The sequence below is a fragment of the Mustela putorius genome, unplaced genomic scaffold (assembly GCF_011764305.1).
Source record: "Mustela putorius furo isolate JIRA1106 unplaced genomic scaffold, ASM1176430v1.1 tig00000224_pilon_pilon_pilon, whole genome shotgun sequence".
NCBI lineage: Eukaryota > Metazoa > Chordata > Mammalia > Carnivora > Mustelidae > Mustela > Mustela putorius.
In genome coordinates this window covers 33,336,930-33,358,970 of record NW_025421321.1, presented here as the reverse complement: position 1 = coordinate 33,358,970, position 22,041 = coordinate 33,336,930, and the positions used below count along the sequence as shown (strand labels likewise).

General features: G+C 40.0%; 1 protein-coding gene and 1 non-coding gene across 2 annotated transcripts in view; one reads left to right on the top strand and one right to left on the bottom strand.

The window, feature by feature from the left end:
• Nucleotides 1–4,013: 4,013 nt before the first annotated feature.
• SERTAD2 (SERTA domain containing 2) overlaps nt 4,014–22,041 on the top strand; it is a 118,970-nt gene continuing 100,942 nt past the window's right edge. The window contains exon 1 of the mRNA XM_004742070.3: nt 4,014–4,779. The gene's annotated coding sequence lies outside the window, so the exon portion shown is untranslated. The remainder of the gene's footprint in view (nt 4,780–22,041) is intronic.
• LOC123391412 lies at nt 13,029–13,135 on the bottom strand. Its single transcript, XR_006606095.1, has one exon. It is a non-coding gene; the product is annotated as a U6 spliceosomal RNA (small nuclear RNA).

Genomic DNA, 22,041 nt, shown 5'->3' with positions numbered 1-22,041 from the left:
TACTTTTTAAAAAAAGATTTTTATTTATCCATTTGATAGAGAGAGAGAGCACAAGGAGGCAGAGGGAGAGAGAGAAGCAGACTCCCCACTGAGCAAGGAGCCCAAGCTGGGACTCCATCCAGGACCCTGGGATCATGACCTGAGCTGAAGGTAGGCACTTAACCGATGGAGCCACCCAGGCATCCCTGCTCATATACCTTTTATTTTAGGTTCTAAAAATTATACATGTGACTCTAAATCATAACAGATTAGAAAGTAAAATAAGTAAGGAAAAGGAAAACAAGATAAAAATGAACTAAAGGGGCACCTGGGTTGCTCAGTGGGTTAAAGCATCTGCCTTCAGCTCAGGGCACGATCTCAGGGTCCTGGAATAGAGCCGCACATCAGGCTCTCTGCTCGGTGGGGAGCCTGCTTCCCGCCCCCCCCCCCCCCCCCCCCGTCTGCTTCTCTGCCTACTTGTGATCTCTCTCTGTCAAATAAATAAATAAAATCTAAAAAAAAAAAAAAAAGAACTAAATCCTGCTAATCTGTGACAAACACACTTAAAGTTTTCCTAGACTTTCCCCAGGTTCCTATTTATTTATAAGATTTATTTATTTATTTGTCAGAGAGAGAGAGAGATCACAAGTAGGCAGAGAGGCAGGCAGAGGCAGAGAGAGAAGTAGGCTCCCCGCTGAGAAAGGAGCCCAGTGGCGGACTCAATCTCAGGAGCCTGGGATCATGACCTGAGCCAAAAGCAGCCGCTTAACCCACTGAGCCACCCAGGCTTCCCCCTCCAGGTTCCTATTTAAATGTTGCATGTGCAGAATTTTGAACCTCTGATTTAGGTCTGAGGCAACAAAAAATCGCACATAGTTTGATTGTTTGTTTGTTTTTGGTGATCATCACACTTCTTAGTACAACATTAGTTCCACTCCACTGGTTGGAAGAACAATTACGATAACAGTATTTTGCGGGGGGCACCTGGGTGCCTCTGCTGTTAAGTGTCTGCCTTTGGCTCAGGTCATGATCCCAGAGTCCTGGGATGGAGCCCCAAATTGGGCTCTCTGCTCAGCGGGAAGCCTGCTTCTCCCTCTCCCACTCCCCCTGCTTCTGTTCCCTATCTCCCTGTGTCTCTCTCTGCCAAATAACAAATAAAAATTTTTTAAAATATATTTTTTGTGTGGCAAAATTTAAAAATTCGAAATATGAAATATGAAAATTCTATTTTTGTGCACTTTGAAAGTATAAACTAGAAAATCTCACAAATATCCTAGGTTCATTATATAACATTAACTGATGATTGTTTAAGCTTATAAAATTATCTGACTTCTCTATACTTTTAAGTGTCATGGTTATAAGGTATGCCTATGATATTTATGAAAGACAATTTGCCAGCTTCATTCTCTTTTTCAGGGATCACCCTGCCAGTGTATAATACAGACTTGTGTTTAAGAAATGTAGAAAGGGGGGCGCCTGGGTGGCTCAGTGGATTAAGCCTCTGCCTTCGGCTCAGGTCATGATCCCAGGGTCCTGGGATTGAGTCCCACATCAGGCTCTCTGCTCAGCAGGGAGTCTGCTTCCTCCCTCTCTCTCTTCCTGCCTCTCTGCCTACTTGTGATCTCTCTCTCTCTCTCTGTCAAATAAATAAATAAAACATTTAAAAAAAAAAAGAAATGTAGAAAGGGAAGTGATCATAAAAATAAGAGCCTGGAAATATATAGGAGAAAGGAAATAGGTATGTGTGAGAGAGGAAAATAAGAAAAAAATACAGATGCTCAAATTTTCAAAAGGAAGGAATAAGTAGGCGTTCTCAAATCAAATGCTTATTTTGATATTTTAATATTTATTCAAGTCACATGGGGTATTTATTAAAAAAGCAGATGCCCAGGTTCCACCTACAGAAATGATGATTCAATAGGTCTGAATGCAGACCCAGGAATCTGGGTGGGCCTTGAACAACCATTTCAGAAATACTGGAATTGAGAGAGCACAGAATTAGAAAATGATACAATGTAGAGACTAAAGACATGCCAATAAGGGAATAAGGGGGCAACTTCTGCCACAGGATGCTATACCTGGGCATTTGGAGATCCTCTGAAAGATCCTAGTGTAAGTCTAGACTCAAAATCTTCTTCTGTTGCTATTAATACAGTGTATAAGATAACACTTTATCCAGGACTCAAGACTACAAGCTGATGGGATGCCTGGTTGGCTCAGTCGAGTAAACACCAGCCTTTGGCTCAGGTCATGATCCTGGGATCCTGGGATTGAGTCCCACATTCTGTTCCTAGCTCAGCAGGGAGCCTGCTTCTCCCTCTTCCTGTGCCTGCCACTCTCCCTGCGTGTTCCCTCTCTGTCTGTCTGAAAAACAAATAAAATCATGAAAAAAAAAAAGGTGAAGTCATGGAGTAGGGCTAAAATCAGACAGAGAAGAGGTAAAAGGTGTCAAGCCGAGTATCACAGGGCTCAGGGAAAGGATCAGTACCTTAAAACGACAATAACGAGTCTCAATATGGCTAGAGTAAGCCTTTGTGTTCGCTTATTATCTGTTCTCTGAATTTCAGACCACTGTAGTTTTTAATCTCATAATTATGAAAAAAACTTATCTTGCTCACTTCAAGACCCTAAATCAACTTTCGGGTCTCTCTAGTTGACTTGTCTATGGAAAAAGGGTATCGGGTATTCTAAGTGGATTTGAAAATCTTTTTGTAGGTATGCAATAATTTATTTTTCCTTGTTTCTTGGTAGGAAGCAACTGTAAATTTCATATAGTGCCTTGAAATGCACCTTGTAGGAAAGAAAGTGGGTTTTTGCCAGGGTCTGCTTTTATGAGCATCTTTAGTCAGGTTTACTGGTAATTAAAGTTACTTCCAAGTAAAAGTGCATGGAAATTGTTAAGGTCTGTAAAATGATTACTGGACAGTAGGCAAGAAATGGGGGGAAAAGCCATAGCTCCTGGGAATGAGCAGTGAGAAGATCTAGCAGTGAGCGCTCCCTAGCATTGCCATCAGGGTACCAAGTAAGGAGGGTGGGCAGAGAAGAGGGAGAGAGTAGTGCGTGAGGAAAGGTAAGGCACATACACATATTTAGAAGGCGAAGCCCATACAGCTTCGTTCCTGCCAGGTTAAGAAGGGCCTTTTCCAGAAGCTCAATAAAGAAATGGTATGTAAGCGGGAGCTGTTGCAACCTGTCCACACCCTACCCTGACTTCCCCAGAAAAGAGGCAAGCAAAGAGGCTAATGCCATCGCCAAGCCTCGGGTCTCTTCGTTTCCAGCTTCCTCAGATCCCAGGGCACAGCAGGACGTCACAAGGAGTTGTCTCTCAGAGTGGGCACTTCAGGGATATGGGGCAAAGTTTGGATCTGATTCACTTCAAATTTGGTTGCCCCTCGGGAGTGGGGTTTGGCCGCAGGGGCACCCCAGCAGCGCAAGGCACAGGCAGAGCAGCAGCAGCCTGCAAGCTGAGTAAGGAGCCAGCCTCCGCCGCCGCCTCCTCCTGCCGGTGCGGAGTCGGTAGCACAGCCAGTCCCCATCGCTGTCACGCCGCCAGCAGCGCTGCCCCTCCGCCATCCCCCCCTTCCCCCGCGCGGCCCCAGCCCTCACACGGTTATTTGCGTGACTGACCCGAACCGGGCGGGCGGGAGGGGAAGGCGTTGGCCCGCCCACTCCTTCCCCTCGGGCTCGGGGCGGCACCTCTCCTCCTCATTGGTCACACGCTTGCGTCCATCACCCCCACACAGTCTTCGGATTGGCGGAAAGCGCACTTCTGGCGCTAGGAGGGCAGAGTGACTCCGCCGGTCTCCGGCGCCTCATCTTTCCCTCCACCCCCCGCTTCAACGTCCACCCACCTCTCCCCACCCCCCACTCCACTTCCCCCGCCCCGTTCGCGGCAGTGTCCTTAGAAGACTCATTGGGCCAGGGGCGAAGCCAGCCGCCTATGGAGCCGCGCTGTGATTGGCCGACTCCCACGCCCGTCGGAGCGGCGGGATTCTCCATTCGCCACTCGCTCCACTCCGCTCCCCGCCCCCCCAACGCCTCGCCCTCTCAGTCGCCTCCTCCCCTCCCGGCTCTTCCTCGGCCCCCTTTCCCCGCCCGTCCCCGCCGCATCTCCCCTGTCCAGCTGGGCGGGGACTGCTGTACGACTCTGTAAAGTCTGTGAGTCACTGCACAACCCATCAATCCAATTAAATGTCTTGAGCGAGTCGAGCAGGGGGTGCTGCCGCCGCCGCCGCTCGCCCCGCCGCGGCCGCCCCTGCTCGCAGCGCCCCTCTGATCCATGGCTGTCTGTCTGTACTTGTTACGGTGTAACCTCCTCCTCCTCCTCCTCCTCCCTCTCCTCAGGAGCCGCGGCAACTTCCCCTCTGCCAGCCTCCTCTGCTTGGGGACTGCAAAGGCATGGGATAGATCCAGAGCCACTTCTCTCTGTCTCCCCTCCAGCCCTCGCTCAATTTACCCCCCTTTAAATTAAAGTCTGTTCCTCGCTCCTCGTCGTTTTAGAGATTTATTTGTCAGTCTATTATTTCCCCTGATTTATTTTCCCTCCCTGGGGCAGGGGGTCGCAGGGGCAGGTTGGTTTATTTTAGGGAAGGGGCTCTCCACCCCCACCCCCGTTTCCCCTCCTCCTTTTTCGGCGGTGACTTGATTGCCTTGCTCCTCTCCGCTCCCACCCCTCGAACTCACCGTCCTGCACTCGAGTGACGCACCGACACCCCCCGCCCACAGCCCAGACATCCCCTCCCTCGCTGCCACCCGGACCCGTCTCGGAGCTGGACCCGGTGCCGACTTCTTCGCAGAAGGGTGAGTACCGTCTTGGGTTTTGGGGGGATCTGGAAAAATGTAGCCTGTCCACTTTGGGGAGGGCTGGGGTCACGTTGTGGCAGGAGGTTCCTGGTCCGGCGTGGATTTGAGGTGGCGACTGCCTCCCTCCCTCGCTCCCTCTTCGCTCCCTCTTCCCTCCGCCCCTCGACTCCTTATTCACCAGCTTTGCTGTATTTCTAGGTATTGCCAGACTTCCACCATCGGGGCATTATAACGCTTATAAAATGCGCGGTATTAGCACGTTTTCTGTTTTTAGGATGCTAAGTGAGCGGTAATAGTCAGCGATGGGATCTAATAGACACTGTGACCTGCAAAAAGTGTAAAACGTCTAATGGGTACATTTTACTCTAAATCAAAGTTAAACTTTTATTTAATAAAGGCAAAGCAAAAGATATTTCTAATTTGAATGTGTGGGGATTAGAGCAAAGGAAGACAGGTTGCCTAGTGGCATGGCTTAGTATTTTTATTTTAAAATAGTTTTATGGGTTCCCTTTTGAAAAAAAAATATGAATTCAGTGTTAAAGACTATGAAGTCTTTGAACCTGTTGGAGGAAAGCAAGGTAAGGTGGAAATCCAGGTTGACACTTCATCTTTATCTCACCTCTTTTCAAGCGAGGCATTACCACACAGAATTTTTAATCTCTCAGTCCCTGGGCACAGTGGGATGTGTTAAGGATATATACGGATTTTTTTCTTTTGATATCCATTTTTTGTCTACTTCATTGCTCTTAAGCAATGTCATGTTACAGAATTTTGTAAAATTGGATTTGGTTTCTTGGTGTTGGGTGACTCAAAGGTACACGTACCTGCTGCCCATATATGCTTTATGAGTATATGGATCTTTAATATTTGCCTTATTCATCTTTAATATTTAATTTGAGATAAAAGGAGAAATTATGAGAAATAGTTACTCTGAATTGGCTTCTGAGGTCACTTGTTAGAATTCAGCCTATTAAAAACGGTAGTACTCTTTTTGAATCAAGTTCTGGTCTAGTTGTCCACAAGATTCAAATTAGGCCAAACCAAACATGTTTTGAAATATTAAAGTACAGGAAAGGCCTCTGAGTAGTTCATTCTCTCCTTCTCTTTCAGACTAACCAGAATAAGTTGTTACTAAATTTAATTTTAAAGAATAGACTGTTCCTGTTCTGAAATCTGCCAAGTTTCTACAGAAAGATTTCTTTTTAAAGAGCAGAAATGTGTTTATGATCAATCCAAAGTAGTAATGTTGACTCAAATGTAAATGCTATCGTAAGGAAATGCTTGTCATAAGCCCCCAAACCTTGCAAAGTGTTTCAGGAAGACTTATACAGAGCCTTTTGGAATTGTTTAATACATTTTTTCTTGTGGCCTTTTTCATGAAACTAAGACTGAATCAATGAGAGGCCTTATAGTACAGTGGAGCCCTGCTGCCTAGTTTAAATCTTGCCACCTACCCTTGATGGCTGTCTGACTTTGGGCAAGTTTCAACCCTGGCCTGTGCTGGTTTTCTCCTTCAAGTGGTAAGGATGACTTTTCCTCAGAGGGTTGCTGTAAAGGTAAATAAGAGAGTGCGTGTCACAGAGCATTGGGTATTAGCTGTCCCATCATCATCACCATCTACAGAGAGAATATCTCATGTAGTGATTATAAGTGTGGCCTTCAGGACTAGACTCTTTAGGTTCAAGTCCCAGAATTTCCTCTTGTTCTCTTTGTGACCTTGGTCAAGTTAACTTGAAAGATTCCTCATCTGTAAAATGGGTATAATAGCAGCATTTGCTTCAGACGGTTATTGTGAGGTTAGAATGAGTTAATATATGCAAAGATCTTGATTAGTGTTTGATACATCTTTTTGAATTTATTTCCCTATTGTTCCTTGCATATCTTGAAACGTGGTTGGCTATATTTTTTTAGAAGTAAATTTTTGGTAAAGATAAAGATTTATTGTTGTCAATGAAATAAGCAGAATTCTTACCATTATGCATGATGTTTTGTTAGATTTATACTTTTAAACTGGAGTTTATGTGAGTCTCTCTGAAATTTAGTCATTGGATGAGTTGAGTCCTCCATCTTTCATTTAAATTTGCATAACAGGGGGCGCCTGGGTGCCTCAGTGGGTAAAGCCACTGCCTTCGGCTCCGGTCATGATCTCAGGGTCCTGGGATCGAGTCCCGCGGGCTCTCTGCTCAGCGGGGAGCCTGCTTCCTCCTCTCTCTCTCTGCCTGCCTCTCTGCCTACTTGTGATTTCTCTCTGTCAAATAAATAAATAAATAATCTAAAAAAAAAAAGTAAATTTGCATAACAGAATGTATATACCTCTATTATAATGGTACTTATCACACGTTTGCTGTTAACTGTGATTTTCTACTCTACTAAACAGAAAGCTCTTTGAGGGTAAGAATAGTGTTGCATCTGTAAATTAATCTCTAGTGCCTAGCAGAGTGCTGGGTACATAAAGAAGCTTAATGAATTCTGTATAATAAATTAAATACTATTATTCTCAAGTTGTTTATGAGTGGTTGAGTGACATAAGTGATAGTGATAGTGTGGAGAATACTATTATTTGTATTGCAGAATTGAATTTTTATATTCTCAATAACTATTTTTGTAAATAGAATAAATGAGGGGAATTACAGTATAACTTATGTTTTAGTAAGAACATATTTTCATTTTGAAAATTAAACTTAAAATAGTCTAAAAAGTGCATATTGAGTATCTTTCTTTGTTATCTGACATGTCCATGTTTTATTGTAAGACTTTGTGTCTCCCAAACTTTCTGTCACTAAGTTGGATGTTATTATAATTAATATGAATTATACAAATTATATTTTGAATGTCCCAAATGATGATATGATCTTGTTATTGACTTCAGAATTAATAATAGTAAAGAGAATTTATCATACACTGTGAAAATAAAGCAGTATCATTTCCTTAAGGACCAAATCTTTCTCTTTCCATTCAAGAGTGAAACTCTTTTTCTTGAGCAGTCTTTAAATAACTAACTTTTGGGGCACCTGGGCGGCTCAGTTGGTTGAGTGTCTGTCTTTGGCTTAGGTCATGATCCCAGGGTCCTAGGATGGAGTCCTGTGTTGGGGCTCCCTGCTAAGTGGGGAGTCTGCTTCTCCCTTTCCCTCTGCCCCTCCTCACTACTCCTGCTTTTTCTCTCTCAAATAAATAAATAAATAAAATCTTTAAAAATAAATAATTAACTTTTGAAACAGTAAATTGTGTAATAGGAATCATAAAGGCGGTATATGTAATTAGTGAGTAAAACATTTAAACTTTAAAGTTAACTGCATACTTAAAAGGCATTATACAATTAGGGAATATATTTTTTTTAAATAAGCAAAATTGATGGGGCCTACCAACTGCTTCATTTATAGAATCATTCTGTTTTACTTGTCAATAAAATGCAGTTTAATTACTGTGCCCTCTGAAGTGATAAAATGCAAGAAATGGCTTTCATGAAAGAGATATCCTCAGCAAAGAAACCTGAATACTGATCTGCTCAGAAGTGTACAGTGTTTCATAACATTGTTAAAAGTTTTCAAATATGTGAACTATCTACTACACTGTGGATATTTTTATATACATAATCCTTTGTTTAACTGAATCATCAGTTACCCTATTTAGTTGAATATATTGAATTTTTATTGGCTAAAACAATTAATTCAGTAAACTTGCCCTTTTTTTTTTAAAAAAAGATTTTTATTTATTTATTTGACAGACAGAGATCACAAGTAGGCAGAGAGGCAGGCAGAGAGAGAGAGAGAGATGGGGGGTGGGGAGCAGGCTCACTTCAGAGCAGAGAGCCCGGTGCGGGGCTTGATCCTAGGACCCTGGGATCTTGACCTGAACCAAAGGCAGAGGCTTTAACCCACTAAGCCACCCAGGTGCCCCAACTTGCCCCCCCCCCTTTTTTTATCCCTGCACTTTTAAAGCAGCCAAAATCAAATGAAACTTAAAAATGCTAACTTATGGGCTTAGAAACTACACTTCAGTGTCTGTTCTGTGAGATGGAAAGTTGCTTATTTTTCACTTGACACATTTTAACATGACGTTGTTTCTGTAGCTCATATCTCTTTCCCTTGACATTTTTGTGAAGGCATTGGAATATTTATTGGTATTTTACAGATGTATATGATGTCTCCAACTTTTAAAACAATGTTTCTGGTGAAGAACTGTGGAAAGAAGAGGAGAGAGGGATAGAAATAACTTCTAGGACTTATGATTTATATCCTTGTCTTCTAACCTTAAGAAAATGGGTAACTGTGTAATCTGTTAGTGATCAAAAGAAGAGGAAAATAATAGATGCATTATCTACTGACAAACTTAGAATTGAGGTCCATGGAGTTCTAGGCTGAGCAGTGCTACTGATTGGCACGTGACCTTGAACCTTACACTTCACTTCCACTGCTCTCCATTTTCTTACCCTTTCAGTGGGAAGAGGGAAGGCAGTTACGCTGCCCTCACTCTGAGAGTACGTTGTAGGGGTTGTAAGTGCTTTTTAAAAGCGTTGGAGAAGGACAAAATGCAAGCAAATACAAAATACACATTAGCATTTAGAAATGGATTTTTTTTTATCATTCTTTAAAAATCGTAACCTTTTAGATCTTTTGTCTGAAGGGCATTTTTCCTTTTAACTTCATATTTGAAGAGACTTCTTACTGGTGTGTTCACAAGAATATATAAGGTACCTTTTAAAGAGACAAGGAACTTTGGTTTAATTGAATGAAATATTAATGTTAACACTGAATTTTGGTGTATCCTGAGTTATAGCAGATGTTGATGTTGAAGAACAATGTATGTATTGAGGAGATAACTCATTAAGTTAAAGCTTGTAAAACCTCATGCATTGCAGGAAAAAAGTGTTCGATATATCAGATTCCATTAGAAGTATATTCAAAGAGAAAAATTAATCACATCATTTACTTTTAAATTTCAAAAGGATTAGTTGGCTGTATGCTCATTTATTTTGTACCTCGAATGCAGTGAAATGTGCACATTTCAGAATATGTTTAGTGGCTTGGAGGTTTTTATTTATTCCAGCTAATCTTTTATTTAGGAAGGTGAGTGAAGACACATGTAGAAAGGCTGTGTGTTAAGCAAATAGTTTTTTTTTCCCCTTTTGTCCCTGAAAGTGATTTAGCTGTCTTTAAAAGTCAAAAGCCCAGAGTTAGCACATTATGTAAGTTTCTTTGTATTTAGCTTTTCCTCTCTCTGGTTGTTAGAGGAGAGTTTTTACAACCTCATAATGTTACTCACTTTTTTTAAAAGTGGAAATGAAATTCCAATGTACTCAGAGTAAAACCTGTCAAGATAAGTGGGACATATGAGAAATATTATTTATCCCATTTAATATTAAGCATAGGGAACAGTGATCCTCAAATGCAAGGTTGCTAAGCAGAAAGCAACTTTTTAAAAATATATTGTCCTTTTGTTCTTATTGTTCAGTTTCCTACTGATAGAAACTTGGAATGATCAGATTTCTTCTTACCTTTTGAACTTAAAGTCTACATTGATGTTTATAATTTTGTGTGGTGGTATATATAACTCTATAGTAGTGAATGTTTACTTTTAACATATTAAATAAAAGGATCAAAACCATCCATCCTTTTTTAAAATTTGATCTGTTTTTCACAACCCGCGTCCTTTTGTCCTACAGTTGTTTTCAGTTTTCTTTTTTTTTTTTTTAAGATTTATTTATTTATTTATTTGACAGAGAGAAATCACAAGTAGATGGAGAGGCAGGCAGAGAGAGAGAGAGAGAGGGAAGCAGGCTCCCTGCTGAGCAGAGAGCCCGATGCGGGGCTCGATCCCAGGACCCTGAGATCATGACCTGAGCCGAAGGCAGCGGCTTAACCCACTGAGCCACCCAGGCGCCCCTGTTTTCAGTTTTCTTAGTGTTTCTAGGAGTTTGTCTTTCTTTTAATGCAGCATCTTTCTTATTTGCGCCCATCTTCTTTTTGCTTTGGTTTCTTTTCTCTCGATCACAGCAGGTTTTTTCTTAAGCACTTTTTTGCCTTTGCCTCTATATAAGGTATGAAGTAAGGGTCTTCATTTAGTTTATTCTGCTTTTATGAAACTGAAGAAAAATATAACATTTTCTGTATAGAAAATTTGCTTTGCTTTATCTCAACAGATGAGCTCTCTGGTCATCTTATCTACACAAAACTTCAGTGGCTATTTTGTAAACCTGCAACCAAGCTTATATGAGGTGGCGAAAAGGGAAAACTCTGACATATTTATTACTTACTGCTTTTTCTGTTCATCTCTTTTATTGGGGAATACCCACAGCATTTTTTCTGTGCACATTACCTTGAAACATCTCCAGCATCCCAGCTTTGTTGTCCTCCTTTTGCTCCGCGTCCAGGGGTGCTGGTGAGCTCTGGAACTGTCTCAGCAATGACCATCGCCACCTGACCACGCTGGGGGTGGCTGGCCTGAGAACATCACGTTAGACGGGAAGAGCAGCTCCTTTGTTTTGTTTTGTTGTTAATTCCTTAAAACCAGACAGAACATCAGACCATGTCCACTGTGAGGTTTTCCAGGGTTCACCATTGTTGAATGATTAATGGTTCCTGGTGAAGTAACCATCAGCTTTATTGTCTTCCATGGCTTCAACTCAAATGAAATGTATCCCTTTGAGTTAACTTTTGTTTTGATTTTAAGGGTTCTTTTCACCCAGAAAATCAAAGGGTATGAAAATGAATATGGATTTTTATACAAAAGAGATTTACATAAAAATCCTTTGAGTAGAAAGTTTCCTAAGGACCTGAATCCATTGATTTGGAGAGAATGTTTAATAGTTTCCCTAAATATCTGACATTATTCAGACATCAGTACTAGAAAACCTTTCAATTTGATTAAAGAAAATGACTCCTCCTTTTGAGTTAGATAACAGTCCATTGTTACTTTTTAATTTTAACAATTCAAATATAAGATTAGATAAACTGCATTTTAGAGTTGATTAAATAAGAGATTTTTCCAGAAATTGTACTTTGTGAAACCTATGCCTCAGAAAAGTTTGACCTTTTATTCTTTTTCTTTTCTTTGCTTTTTTTTTGAACACTTTATCCCATTCCTTATCTCCATTCATTCATTTATTCAGTTTATTCCACAGATATTTACTGAACACTTACTATGTACCAGCTGTTCTTACTAGGTACATATATTATAGCAGTGGAGAAAAGGGACAAATATTCCTGTCCTTGTAGAAATTATATTCCAAACCACTGTGGTATGTATAGAGCTTATTATTTACTATACAGAGTAGTCATAACTAAACATTGTGTACTATTCTGAAAAAAAAAAAAAAGGGAAGATTTCTTCATATGGATTTTATGTCCTCCAACTTGGTGTAAAAGGAATCCCAACTCCTAAAACAAAACTCCATTTAAATGGACAATTATCATTTGTGTTTGAGTTGAAATATTAAACACCTATAATGTTGCTAGATGTTTCCACTAGAAATCTGGAAATCATCCTCATTTATGAACCCTGGGAAACTTACCACTGGTTAGGGTTTGAAATTTCTCCTTGGTTTTCTTTATACTTTTATTTATTTATTTTAAAGATTTATTTGTTTATTTATTTGAGAGAGAGGGAGGACCCGCATGAGCAGCATGGAGGGGCAGAGGGAAAGGAAGAAGCAGTCTCCCTGCGAAACAGGGAGCCCTATGCAGGGCTCAATCCCAGCATCCCAGATCGTGACCTGAGCTGAAGGCAGATGGTTAACTGACTAAACCACCCAGGAGCACCTTCTTACACTTGTAAGGATGTTTTCTTCCTTTGCTTTGTTTTCTTTGTGACAAAGTCTGAAAAAAATGTGTAATGCTGAAAATTGCACAATGGAAATGTAGTCATCTCAGCTATATTGCACAATTAACAAGAAAATCTTCAGTTTGCTCTGTCTGGTGTACATAAAGAACTAATTTTTCGTTTCTGTGATTGTCAAAATGTAATTTCTTGGGGTGCCTGGTTGGCTCCGTGGGTTAAGCCTCTGCCTTCAGCTCAGGTCATGATCCCAGGGTCCTGGGATCAAGCCCCACATCGGGCTCTCTGCTCGGCAGGGAGCCTGCGTCCCTTCCTCTCTCTCTGCCTGCCTCTCTGCCTACTTGTGATCTCTGTCTGTCAAATAAATAAATAAAATCTTTAAAAAAAAAAAACAAAAAAAAATCAAACCATGTAATTTCTTTTTTTTTTTTTTCTGGTTGTGCTAGTTTATTTTGAAAGTTACATTTGTTACAAAAAATATGGAACGCTTCACGAATTTGCGTGTCATCCTTGCGCAGGGGCCATGCTAATCTTCTCTGTATCGTTCCAATTTTAGTATATGTGCTGCCGAAGCGAGCACCAAACCATGTAATTTCTTAAACAAATAAAACCCTTAGTATACATTTCTACCTCAGACATTAAAGTAGATATATCTAAGTGTTTTTGCAGTACAAATAGCATGATATGATATGATATGATATAATATGATATGATATATAATTATTTAAAAATTTTTATTCATAAATATTTGATACACGTCCCAAGTGCTTGGGAGTATCAGAGACCAATAAGACGTGGCACCTGTTCATAATGGTGTTCACAGTCTGTTTGGGGAGACAAAAGATCCCCACATGAACATTAACTCCGTTGTATTAGGCAATATGGGGTTTAGGTTGATGGGAAGTCTCCTGAGGGCTGCAGTAGTAAGCTTAGTCCTAGGTCCAAAGGACTTGCCTTCTGGAGGCCCTGGTTGGCCTTCATGGGACTCCATCTTTCCTGTTCAGTTGGGGTAGAGACAGTTAGCAGGTTTTCTTTGTGCTTAGGCCCCTAAGGACAGTGCAGTCCCCTTTCTAGCTATTGCACCTGCTCAGCAAGGAAGGGAAAGGAGAGGGAGTGGAGCCAACATCCTAGCCATTGCTTTCATTCACTAGCAGTGCCTGTAGGAAGCAGAAACTGTGCCCGAGAATGGAAAATATATATAGACACCGTGGGTATGGTTTAGGTTCTTGAGGCCAAAATCTTCCATAGGTTAGGGAAGACTGATATATTAATGAGGACCGTATGTACCAGGGGAGTTTCCTGAAAAGTGAAAGAAACACGGAGAGGGGAGGAAAAAGGGTGGACTGAGACTTTTGGCCATTACTGGAGATGCGCTCTTCCTTAGTTTGCCTGGAGCAGCCCTGCCTGTAAGATTAGCATGTTCTGGGCCTAATATGCCAAATTTAGGAAGTCTGTATGTATTGCTGTAATATGTAGATGTAATCTTTCTAAATTGTTTTGCTTCAGAATTAGTCAAAATTCTCAATATGTGTATTTAAATTCTCAAACATAATGCTGTGTGCCTGTGGCTTTTGTTTTCATTTCCCTGGATATTTGAAAATATGAAGAATCTCTTTGTTTTTAGAGTACATTTGTTTGTTTACTTGGACATGAATCTAAGATAGAATAACACATCAAATGCTTGTTTCTTAGATTTAAATTAAAGGGAAAAAAATATAAAGCATCAATGTCTATTTTATCTGTTGATGAAAGTATTTGGACACTTCTGTATAGATTTCTTTATTGTTATTGTTGTTGTTTTTTTAAGTAACAATTTCTATCAAGAGTTTCTTTTTCTGGGGACACTCACGTGGCTCAGTCAGTTGAGCATCTGCCTTCGGCTCAGGTCATGATCCCAGGACCCTGGGATTGAGCCCCGCATAGGCTGAGCAGGGAGCCTACTTCTCCCTCTGCCTGCCGCTCCCCCTGCTTGTGCTCTCTCTCTCTCTGACAAATAAAAATAAATACAATCTTTGAAGAAAAAAAAGAATTTCTTTTCCTGAAGACTATATCTCGGCAAGAGCCATCACACATCTATTTGATTAAAAAGGCTGCCTAAGATGGTTATATTCATTATCTTGATTGCTATGATGGTTTCAGGGATATATACATATGTCAAAACTTATCAGATTATACATTTTAAATCTGTGCATTTATTGGATATCAATAAAACTTTTTAAAAAGCCACTTAAGTCCTAAGGTATATTTTAAGATAAAATCCCTATTATAAGAAATATATTTTAAAGTTTGTCATTTGTTTTTTATTTCTCTCTTTAATCTACCATTTATTCACCTCTATCCCATACTCCAGACACATATATTTTAAGAAAGACAAATAGAACTAAGGAAACCTATGCACAGCTGAAATTTAGATATGGGACCTTAGAGAGCTTTTCTCTATATGTAAGGCTCACTGGAGTATCTTTAAGTAAATTGCACACATTTGAATTTAGAGAATTGGAGTTGTGTATTTTTCAAGAAATCCTCCTTTCCTTATAGTTTAACAGGTTATGACTCATCTTTGGCATAAAGTAAAGAACATGAGTTTGGTAAGACCTTCTTTTCCTTAAAAGAGGTTAAATGGTGGGATGCCTGGGTGGCTTAGTTGGTTAAGCGTCTGCCTTTGGCTCAAGTCATGACCCCAGGATCCTGGGATCGAGTCCCACATGGGGCTCCCTGCTCAGTGGGGAGCTTGCTTCTCCCTCTGCCTGCTCTGCCTGTTCTGCCTGCAGCTCTCTGTGCTGTTGCTCTCTCTCTGACAAATAAATAAATAAAATCTTAAAAAAAAAATCTAGAAAAATTTTTAAAGTTGTCTTTACAGGATTGGGGCCATCAGAGTTGTGAATTCAAAGTTCTGGCTCTTTCTACCATGCCAGTGATACACATTAGGATTACTTTTGCCCAGGCCACAATGCTGGGGTGAGGCCTTCATTTAAGTATTTTTTAAGTCCCTAGATTATTCTAGTGTACATGCACTCTATTTCCCATACCACATTCCCCCACACGCAGACTTTCTACTGCAAAACTTTCAGACATAGAGAACTTGGAAGAATGTCAACAAACACCCATATTCCATCTAGACTCAGTAATTATTAACCTTTTACTGTATTTACTTTATGGCTCACTCTCTCTTTTTTCTCTACATATATACTTTATTGTACCATGTGAAAATAGGTTTTATTTTATTTTATTTTTAAAGATTTATTTATTTATTTATTTGACAGAGAGAGATCACAAGTGGGCAGAGAGGCAGGCAGAGAGAGAGAGAGGAGGAAGCAGGCTCCCTGCTGAGCAGAGAGCCCGATGCGGGACTCGATCCCAGGACCCTGAGATCATGACCTGAGCCGAAGGCAGCGGCTTAACCCACTGAGCCACCCAGGCGCCCCGTGAAAATAGGTTTTAGATGTCATGACTCTTTACCATTAAATGCTTCAGTATGCATCTCCTGGGAATAAAGACATTCTCCTACATAACCACAATACCATTATCACACCTAAGAAAATTAATAATAACTGAGAATGCTCTTTAGGAGCATTTATTAAAATTCCATTTATTAAAGGCCTATGAATTCAGATTCTCCTAAAAATTAAATGCATATGAAAGGAGAGATTCTTCAGAATATGAAATTCTGTGAATTCTTGCTAGGGATTTTGTTTTTCTCTGTGTTTGCTTAAAATGTTTTGATGAGATAAATGCATTCTCCTAATGAATGGTGAGGTAAGATCCTTCCCAGCTCTCACATCCATGATCATGTCATGAGAAAAAACAGACATTACCAGAGTTTGTGCCACAGTGAAGTTTAGTGGAAAATACCCAGTTTCAAGCCAGAACGATGTTGGTTCAGGTACTTGCTCAGCCACTTACTGCTGGTGACCTTGGAGAAATAAAATTTTTGTATCAGTTAGAAAGCTGTCAGAAGCCACCTTCAAGCTCACTGAAGTGATCAGGATATTAATTATTTCACAAGAAATCCAGAGGTGGGACAGGCTCTGGAGTTGGTCAGTTCTGTGGTTTAGGTTCTTACAGCATGTTCCCGCTATGCCAGACTCCTTACCACTTCCAACTTCCGCTTTGGGCTCCTTCCTCAAGCTGGTTCACCTCCATACATTATGGGATTCAGAGGAAGTCAGAAACCACCCCCACAGGTGTGGACTGTCAGTCTTTCTGTCTGATTGGACATCTCTGCTCACTTCTAGACCAGTGTCTTGGATTGGGGTTTCCTTAGGGAGAAGGAGGGAGGAATGGACATTGGGTATACCACTAACAATGTTCCTTACTCCTCCAAGCCTCAGTTTTCTTTTCTGTAAAATAGGAACAATGAGATATACTTATATGATTGTCAACTGAACATAAAATAGGTAAAGCAGTAGACACAAAGCTGATGGTAATAATGCTAGTTCCTGTTTTATTTCTCCCATTTTCATCTTACAAGAAATTCTGTCTTCCTTTGACACTGCCACGCTACATACTAGTAAACACATTATAAGTGACTCTCCCTTAACTGGTCTCTTGTGTGTCCTCTCACCTCAGCATGTAAGGCAGAACATTTTATGTGAACTTTGCAGATTGGTCAGATACCTCCATTAACCTCTTTTGGCCCATCTTATTTTTTCCTATGTATTTCAGCTTCACTTTATATTACTGCAGCACCAGGGAAGGGAAACTGTCAGTGGTAGTACATATTTATCAAGATCTAGATCAAATGTGAGCAGAAATCTCTTTAATGTCACTATCCATAAAAACAACATGGTTGAGATAGGTTTTCCCCTTTTATTAAAATAAATGCACCATGACCTGTGAAAAAGTCAGCAAAATAAAATGCTATATTTGAAATATAGTGTCTTATTTGTCCAGGATAGATAAGATCTTTGATATCTTGGGAAAATCTAGGCTTATCATCATAGTTTAGCTACTCTGACTTCTTCAGAGCTTACTTTCTAAAAATAATTGTGTCTTGTTTACCAGCAAATCTCTCTCTCTCTCTTTTTTTTTTTTTTTTTTTGATGGTCTTGTCTTGAACCTTCTTTCACCCACTGTGAGAAAGTCATCTTCCAAAATCTTGTTTTCCAGTATGTGTGAACACTGGAGGGTCTTTGTTCAGGCATGTCCTTTTCAAAATATGTAGAGAAGGATTGTCATATTTTTCTCCCTATGGAATCTCTAAGGCACTTCTGAAACACCTGTGAAATTCTGCAAAATTATTACAACCAAGTCACACGGGAAGGTCATCACCATGTTTTTGAATGTCCTTCCTAAGTGATGGGATCACTCTTAAAGGGAAGTTATTGCTCCTTCTTGACCCCTCAAGTAAAATACTGAATTCCTACTAACCTCCATGGCGAGAAAATTGAACTGACAAGTCCAGTGTCTCTCCCGACCTGGAAGATGCTGAACCTTGGCTTATCTTTTTTCTGTTACAGTTTTTTCACTTTGTCTTTAATTTTGTTGATGAGGTATCTGTTGATTTGGTAGGCTCTATGAATGCTGAAAATGGTCAGATTTTGAGTGGTTCCCTCCATAATTTAAACTTCTGCTGGCATGAATCATTTCAGCTAGAGGGATATTTTCTATTTTGATTGATTGATGTATTTATTTCAGAGAGAAAGAGAAAGAGAGCACATGTGTGAGGGCAGGAGGGGCAGAGGGAGGGGAAAGAGAATTCCAAGTAGACTCCATGCTGAGTGTGCGCCCAATGTGGGGCTCAAGCCCATGATCCTAGGACAGGACCTGAGTGAAAACCCAGAGTCGGATGCCTAACAGGCACCCCCAGAGGGATATTTTTTAAAGGAACGACTTGAGTGTGTGTTGATGCTTTTATACATCTCAAATGAAGGTTCTATAAATGTTTCATTATGAAGCAGCACAATCAAAGCAGAACTCTGAAATGAATTATAATTTTGTTAAAGAAGCCAGATAAGGGATGCTGTGGCTATAGCTTTAGTTAAAAGTGCTAGAGTTTTGGAAAAAAAAGTTTGAGATTTCTATTGCATTTCCTCAGACTGCTGCTGGTTACTTTAAAAAAGGATGACATATGATTATAACTTATGAAAATTGGTTTAGTTTGGGCAGATTTTTAATTTTAGTACCTTGCCGGAAAGTCTTGTGGACAGGATTCCCTTTGCTGTGTAACAAATGCTTTTACTGTTTAGTTAAGGTTTGCTACCAGTAGCTCAGAGGCTAAAATGAAAAGTGAAATGCCTGTTGTTTCCCATCTAATACCCAGTTTTATTTTTATTTCCACTACCCAGTGTTAAAAAAAGAAATGAAAAGAAAGCAAAGATCGAGATCCAAAAGCTCAAACTAAAATTTAATTTCCTAACTAGAATAAGGCTGGCTTTGCCATAATATGAAGAGACATGCGTTAGGAAACATTTGTTCATAGCTATACAGTTGGCCATCCTAATTGCCGGAATTAGTAGTTGGATCAGCATGTATTACTGTCTTCAGACACTCAATCAGGCACGTAAAAACCAATCAAGGCTAAACAGTTGGGATTGACTCAACTTTTATAATTCCCTACTGAGAAATGTTTTAACTGTGCTTCTTGAGAGAACAGAGCAAAAATCTAAGTGATAGTGGGTTGGGGAGCAGTGCCTTAATTGCCTCTTTTTACCGAGGACTTTAATGATAGAGTAATTGCTGGAGCTTTGTCTTTGTTTCTCGATTTTATGATTTCTGTATTTTGTCTTGGGGCTTCTTATGTGCGGGCTCTAAAGTTCTGTGGAATAGATTCTAAGGGCAAACTGCTTTTGCTTCAGGTCATTTATTGTTCTCACTTTTCGTATGCAGTTCTTATTTTGAAAATCACAGCATGATCAATGAAAGATTTTTGACCAGCTAAGAATAATATATTTACCGTGGCTTTTAGAAGTTATTTGGAAAAGAGATTATACTTGGAGAATCATTTTTGTTATTATTTCTGGGAGACTTATTGCCGTGGAAAGTTTAGGGCTTTCAGTCCATTCTGCCACAATGAGCATTGTGCCATTCCGTTTATACATCTTTAACTGTATGCTATGTGACCAAGTCATGAAGTGTTTGGGGATATTTATGGTCAACTTGAGTTTTGAGAAGTGATTTAAAAAAAAAAATTATAGCTAGACAAAAGCAAAGTGTCATTTGAGAGTATCGGAATTGTGTTATGATTGGAAAACTTGATTGTCAGAAAATTTGTCTGTAATTAGCCATACATTTGGATTTATTATGAACCAAGTCATGGACTCTCCTGGTGGTGCAGCACGTCTTTCTCCCAACTGAGCATGAAAACCTGGTAGTACAGGGACACTCCTGCCTTCTTGACATGGTCAAGTCACACTGCGGCTCCTGTCACATGTTATCGCTAACATAGTGACTACCAAGTGGTGAGTGCGCTATGTGGACATGGGTTGTGAATTTTTGGGTTTGTTCTTTGAAATACTTATGTACAGTAAGAGCAATATGATGAAGCATCTTCTATTTGGGCTAATTTAGGATCAGCAATAGAGACATAAAGGCATTTGACCATTCTTTTAATTTTTAATTTGTTAATTTATTAAAAGATTTTATTTATTTATTTGATGGGCAGAGATCACAAGTAGGCAGAGAGGCAGGCAGAGAGAGAGGAGGAAGCAGGCTCCCTGCTGAGCAGAGAGCCCGATGAGGGGCTCCATCCCAGGACCCTGAGACCATGGCCTGAGCCAAAGGCAGAGGCTTAACCCACTGAGCCACACATTTGCCCCTCTTTTTTTTTCAAATTAATGTTTTGCTCTCATGTGATGACTAGATAGGAAGATGGGCAAAGAATCAATGTTGGGGGTGATGGAGGAAAGGTGCTCTTTGCCACTACTTTTTGTTCATCTGTGTGATCTACTAATCATTTCATATGGCCTCTGGCAACTGTTCTGGTGACCTAAGTTTCACTTCCTTTGCAGAAACTGTGACTTTTTTTTTTGAATAATTGATGAATAAGAAGGTGTTTTTTTTTTTTTAATTGTATTTGCCATTTCCTAAAATAAGTGGAAGGCTTTCGTTTGCTTATTCTGCTTCATCTTCTAATAGCCATTTGTACACTTGTAGCCATAGTCGGGTGAGAATAACTCTTTTAGCAAGACTTTCATTTGATTTTTGGTCCAAGTGGTTGACATTCCAGCTAGCAATATCCCTCCTTCTTACCTGAGGAATACTTTGGTATATATACTTTGGAATATTTATTCCTTAACTTTTGAATATTAGATGCAGGTATTAGTACAAACTTAGTGCACTGTTATGTGGTAAGAAGAAAAGAGACATGTTTATGACTAGCAAGAAATTCTTTTTTTTTTTTTTGAGAAATTCTTGGCAAAGAGAAGTTCTGTCCTGTTCCATCAGTTATAAGATGGAACTGAGTTTTCTTTTATTAGGTGTGTCTTTGAAGTTGAAATGACTCAGTAGTCACCTGTGAGCATTAGTGTAGTGAGTCCTTGGAACCCTTTGTCCTCCCAATGAGGCAGTTTGTGAAGCAGATGTACAGCAAGCACATATTTACAACTTTTCTAAATATTGTCCCACACAAGGGATGATGTTTTGGTATGCTGGACTCTAGCAGTCAGAGCACGGCGTGTTGAGTGGAAACTCAGGCACTTGGTCAGTCCAGTTGTAACTGTCTACTCTTCATATGCCCTCATTTTCTCAGTGTGCTTTTTCGTGATCCTGTCTATTTGACAGGGCCAGACAACAAAAGTAAAATCCCAGATAGTTGATTTTAAGGTTTTAAGTTAGTTGGGTAGGGGAAAACATTAGGTATGAGGATGACTATCAGTTTGGTTTCTTTCACTCTTCCTCTTGCTGGTTGCCTTATCAATGGACTGTGCTACTTTTTACGTCGTTTTATTTCTTTTAAAAATAAAGTCCATGAACTTTAAACTGGTTCAGGATATGTGAAGCTCTGCTGTAATCACTGCTCAGTTCAGCCACTAAAATACTAGTAATTGTAAAACACCTGTGACTGTCAGACTATTAATGTTCCTGTGTGCGACCATTTTATCATTGTTTCACACCATCATTGACTTGTGTGTTCATGTATTCTTTACCACATGAAGGAATGAAGCCGGTGACAGGCATTTTCAAGTACAATCTAAACCTATTTCCATATTTTTCTACAGAATTTTGTAATTCTCCACCCCCTGTTTTTAAAAAATCATTCTATGTTAAGAAGGAGACCAAGGATGGCCTTTCAGGTTTCTTGGTGTGTTTAAGAATATGTGGCCAATATTACTTGCTAGAACTGGCCCTGAAAAAGTTGAACTGGTGCCATATTTTTCATGCTACTGTTATGTCTAACTATAAAATGAAAGAAGTGCTAATAACACTTCCTACTTGTTTAGCACGTTTTCCTCCCCAGCTCTCAAAGGAGTTGGCCAATATCAGGCTGGATTCCCAGACCGTGTTTCTATTATTTTCCAGTTCCTGTCGTGTATTGTAATGTTACAC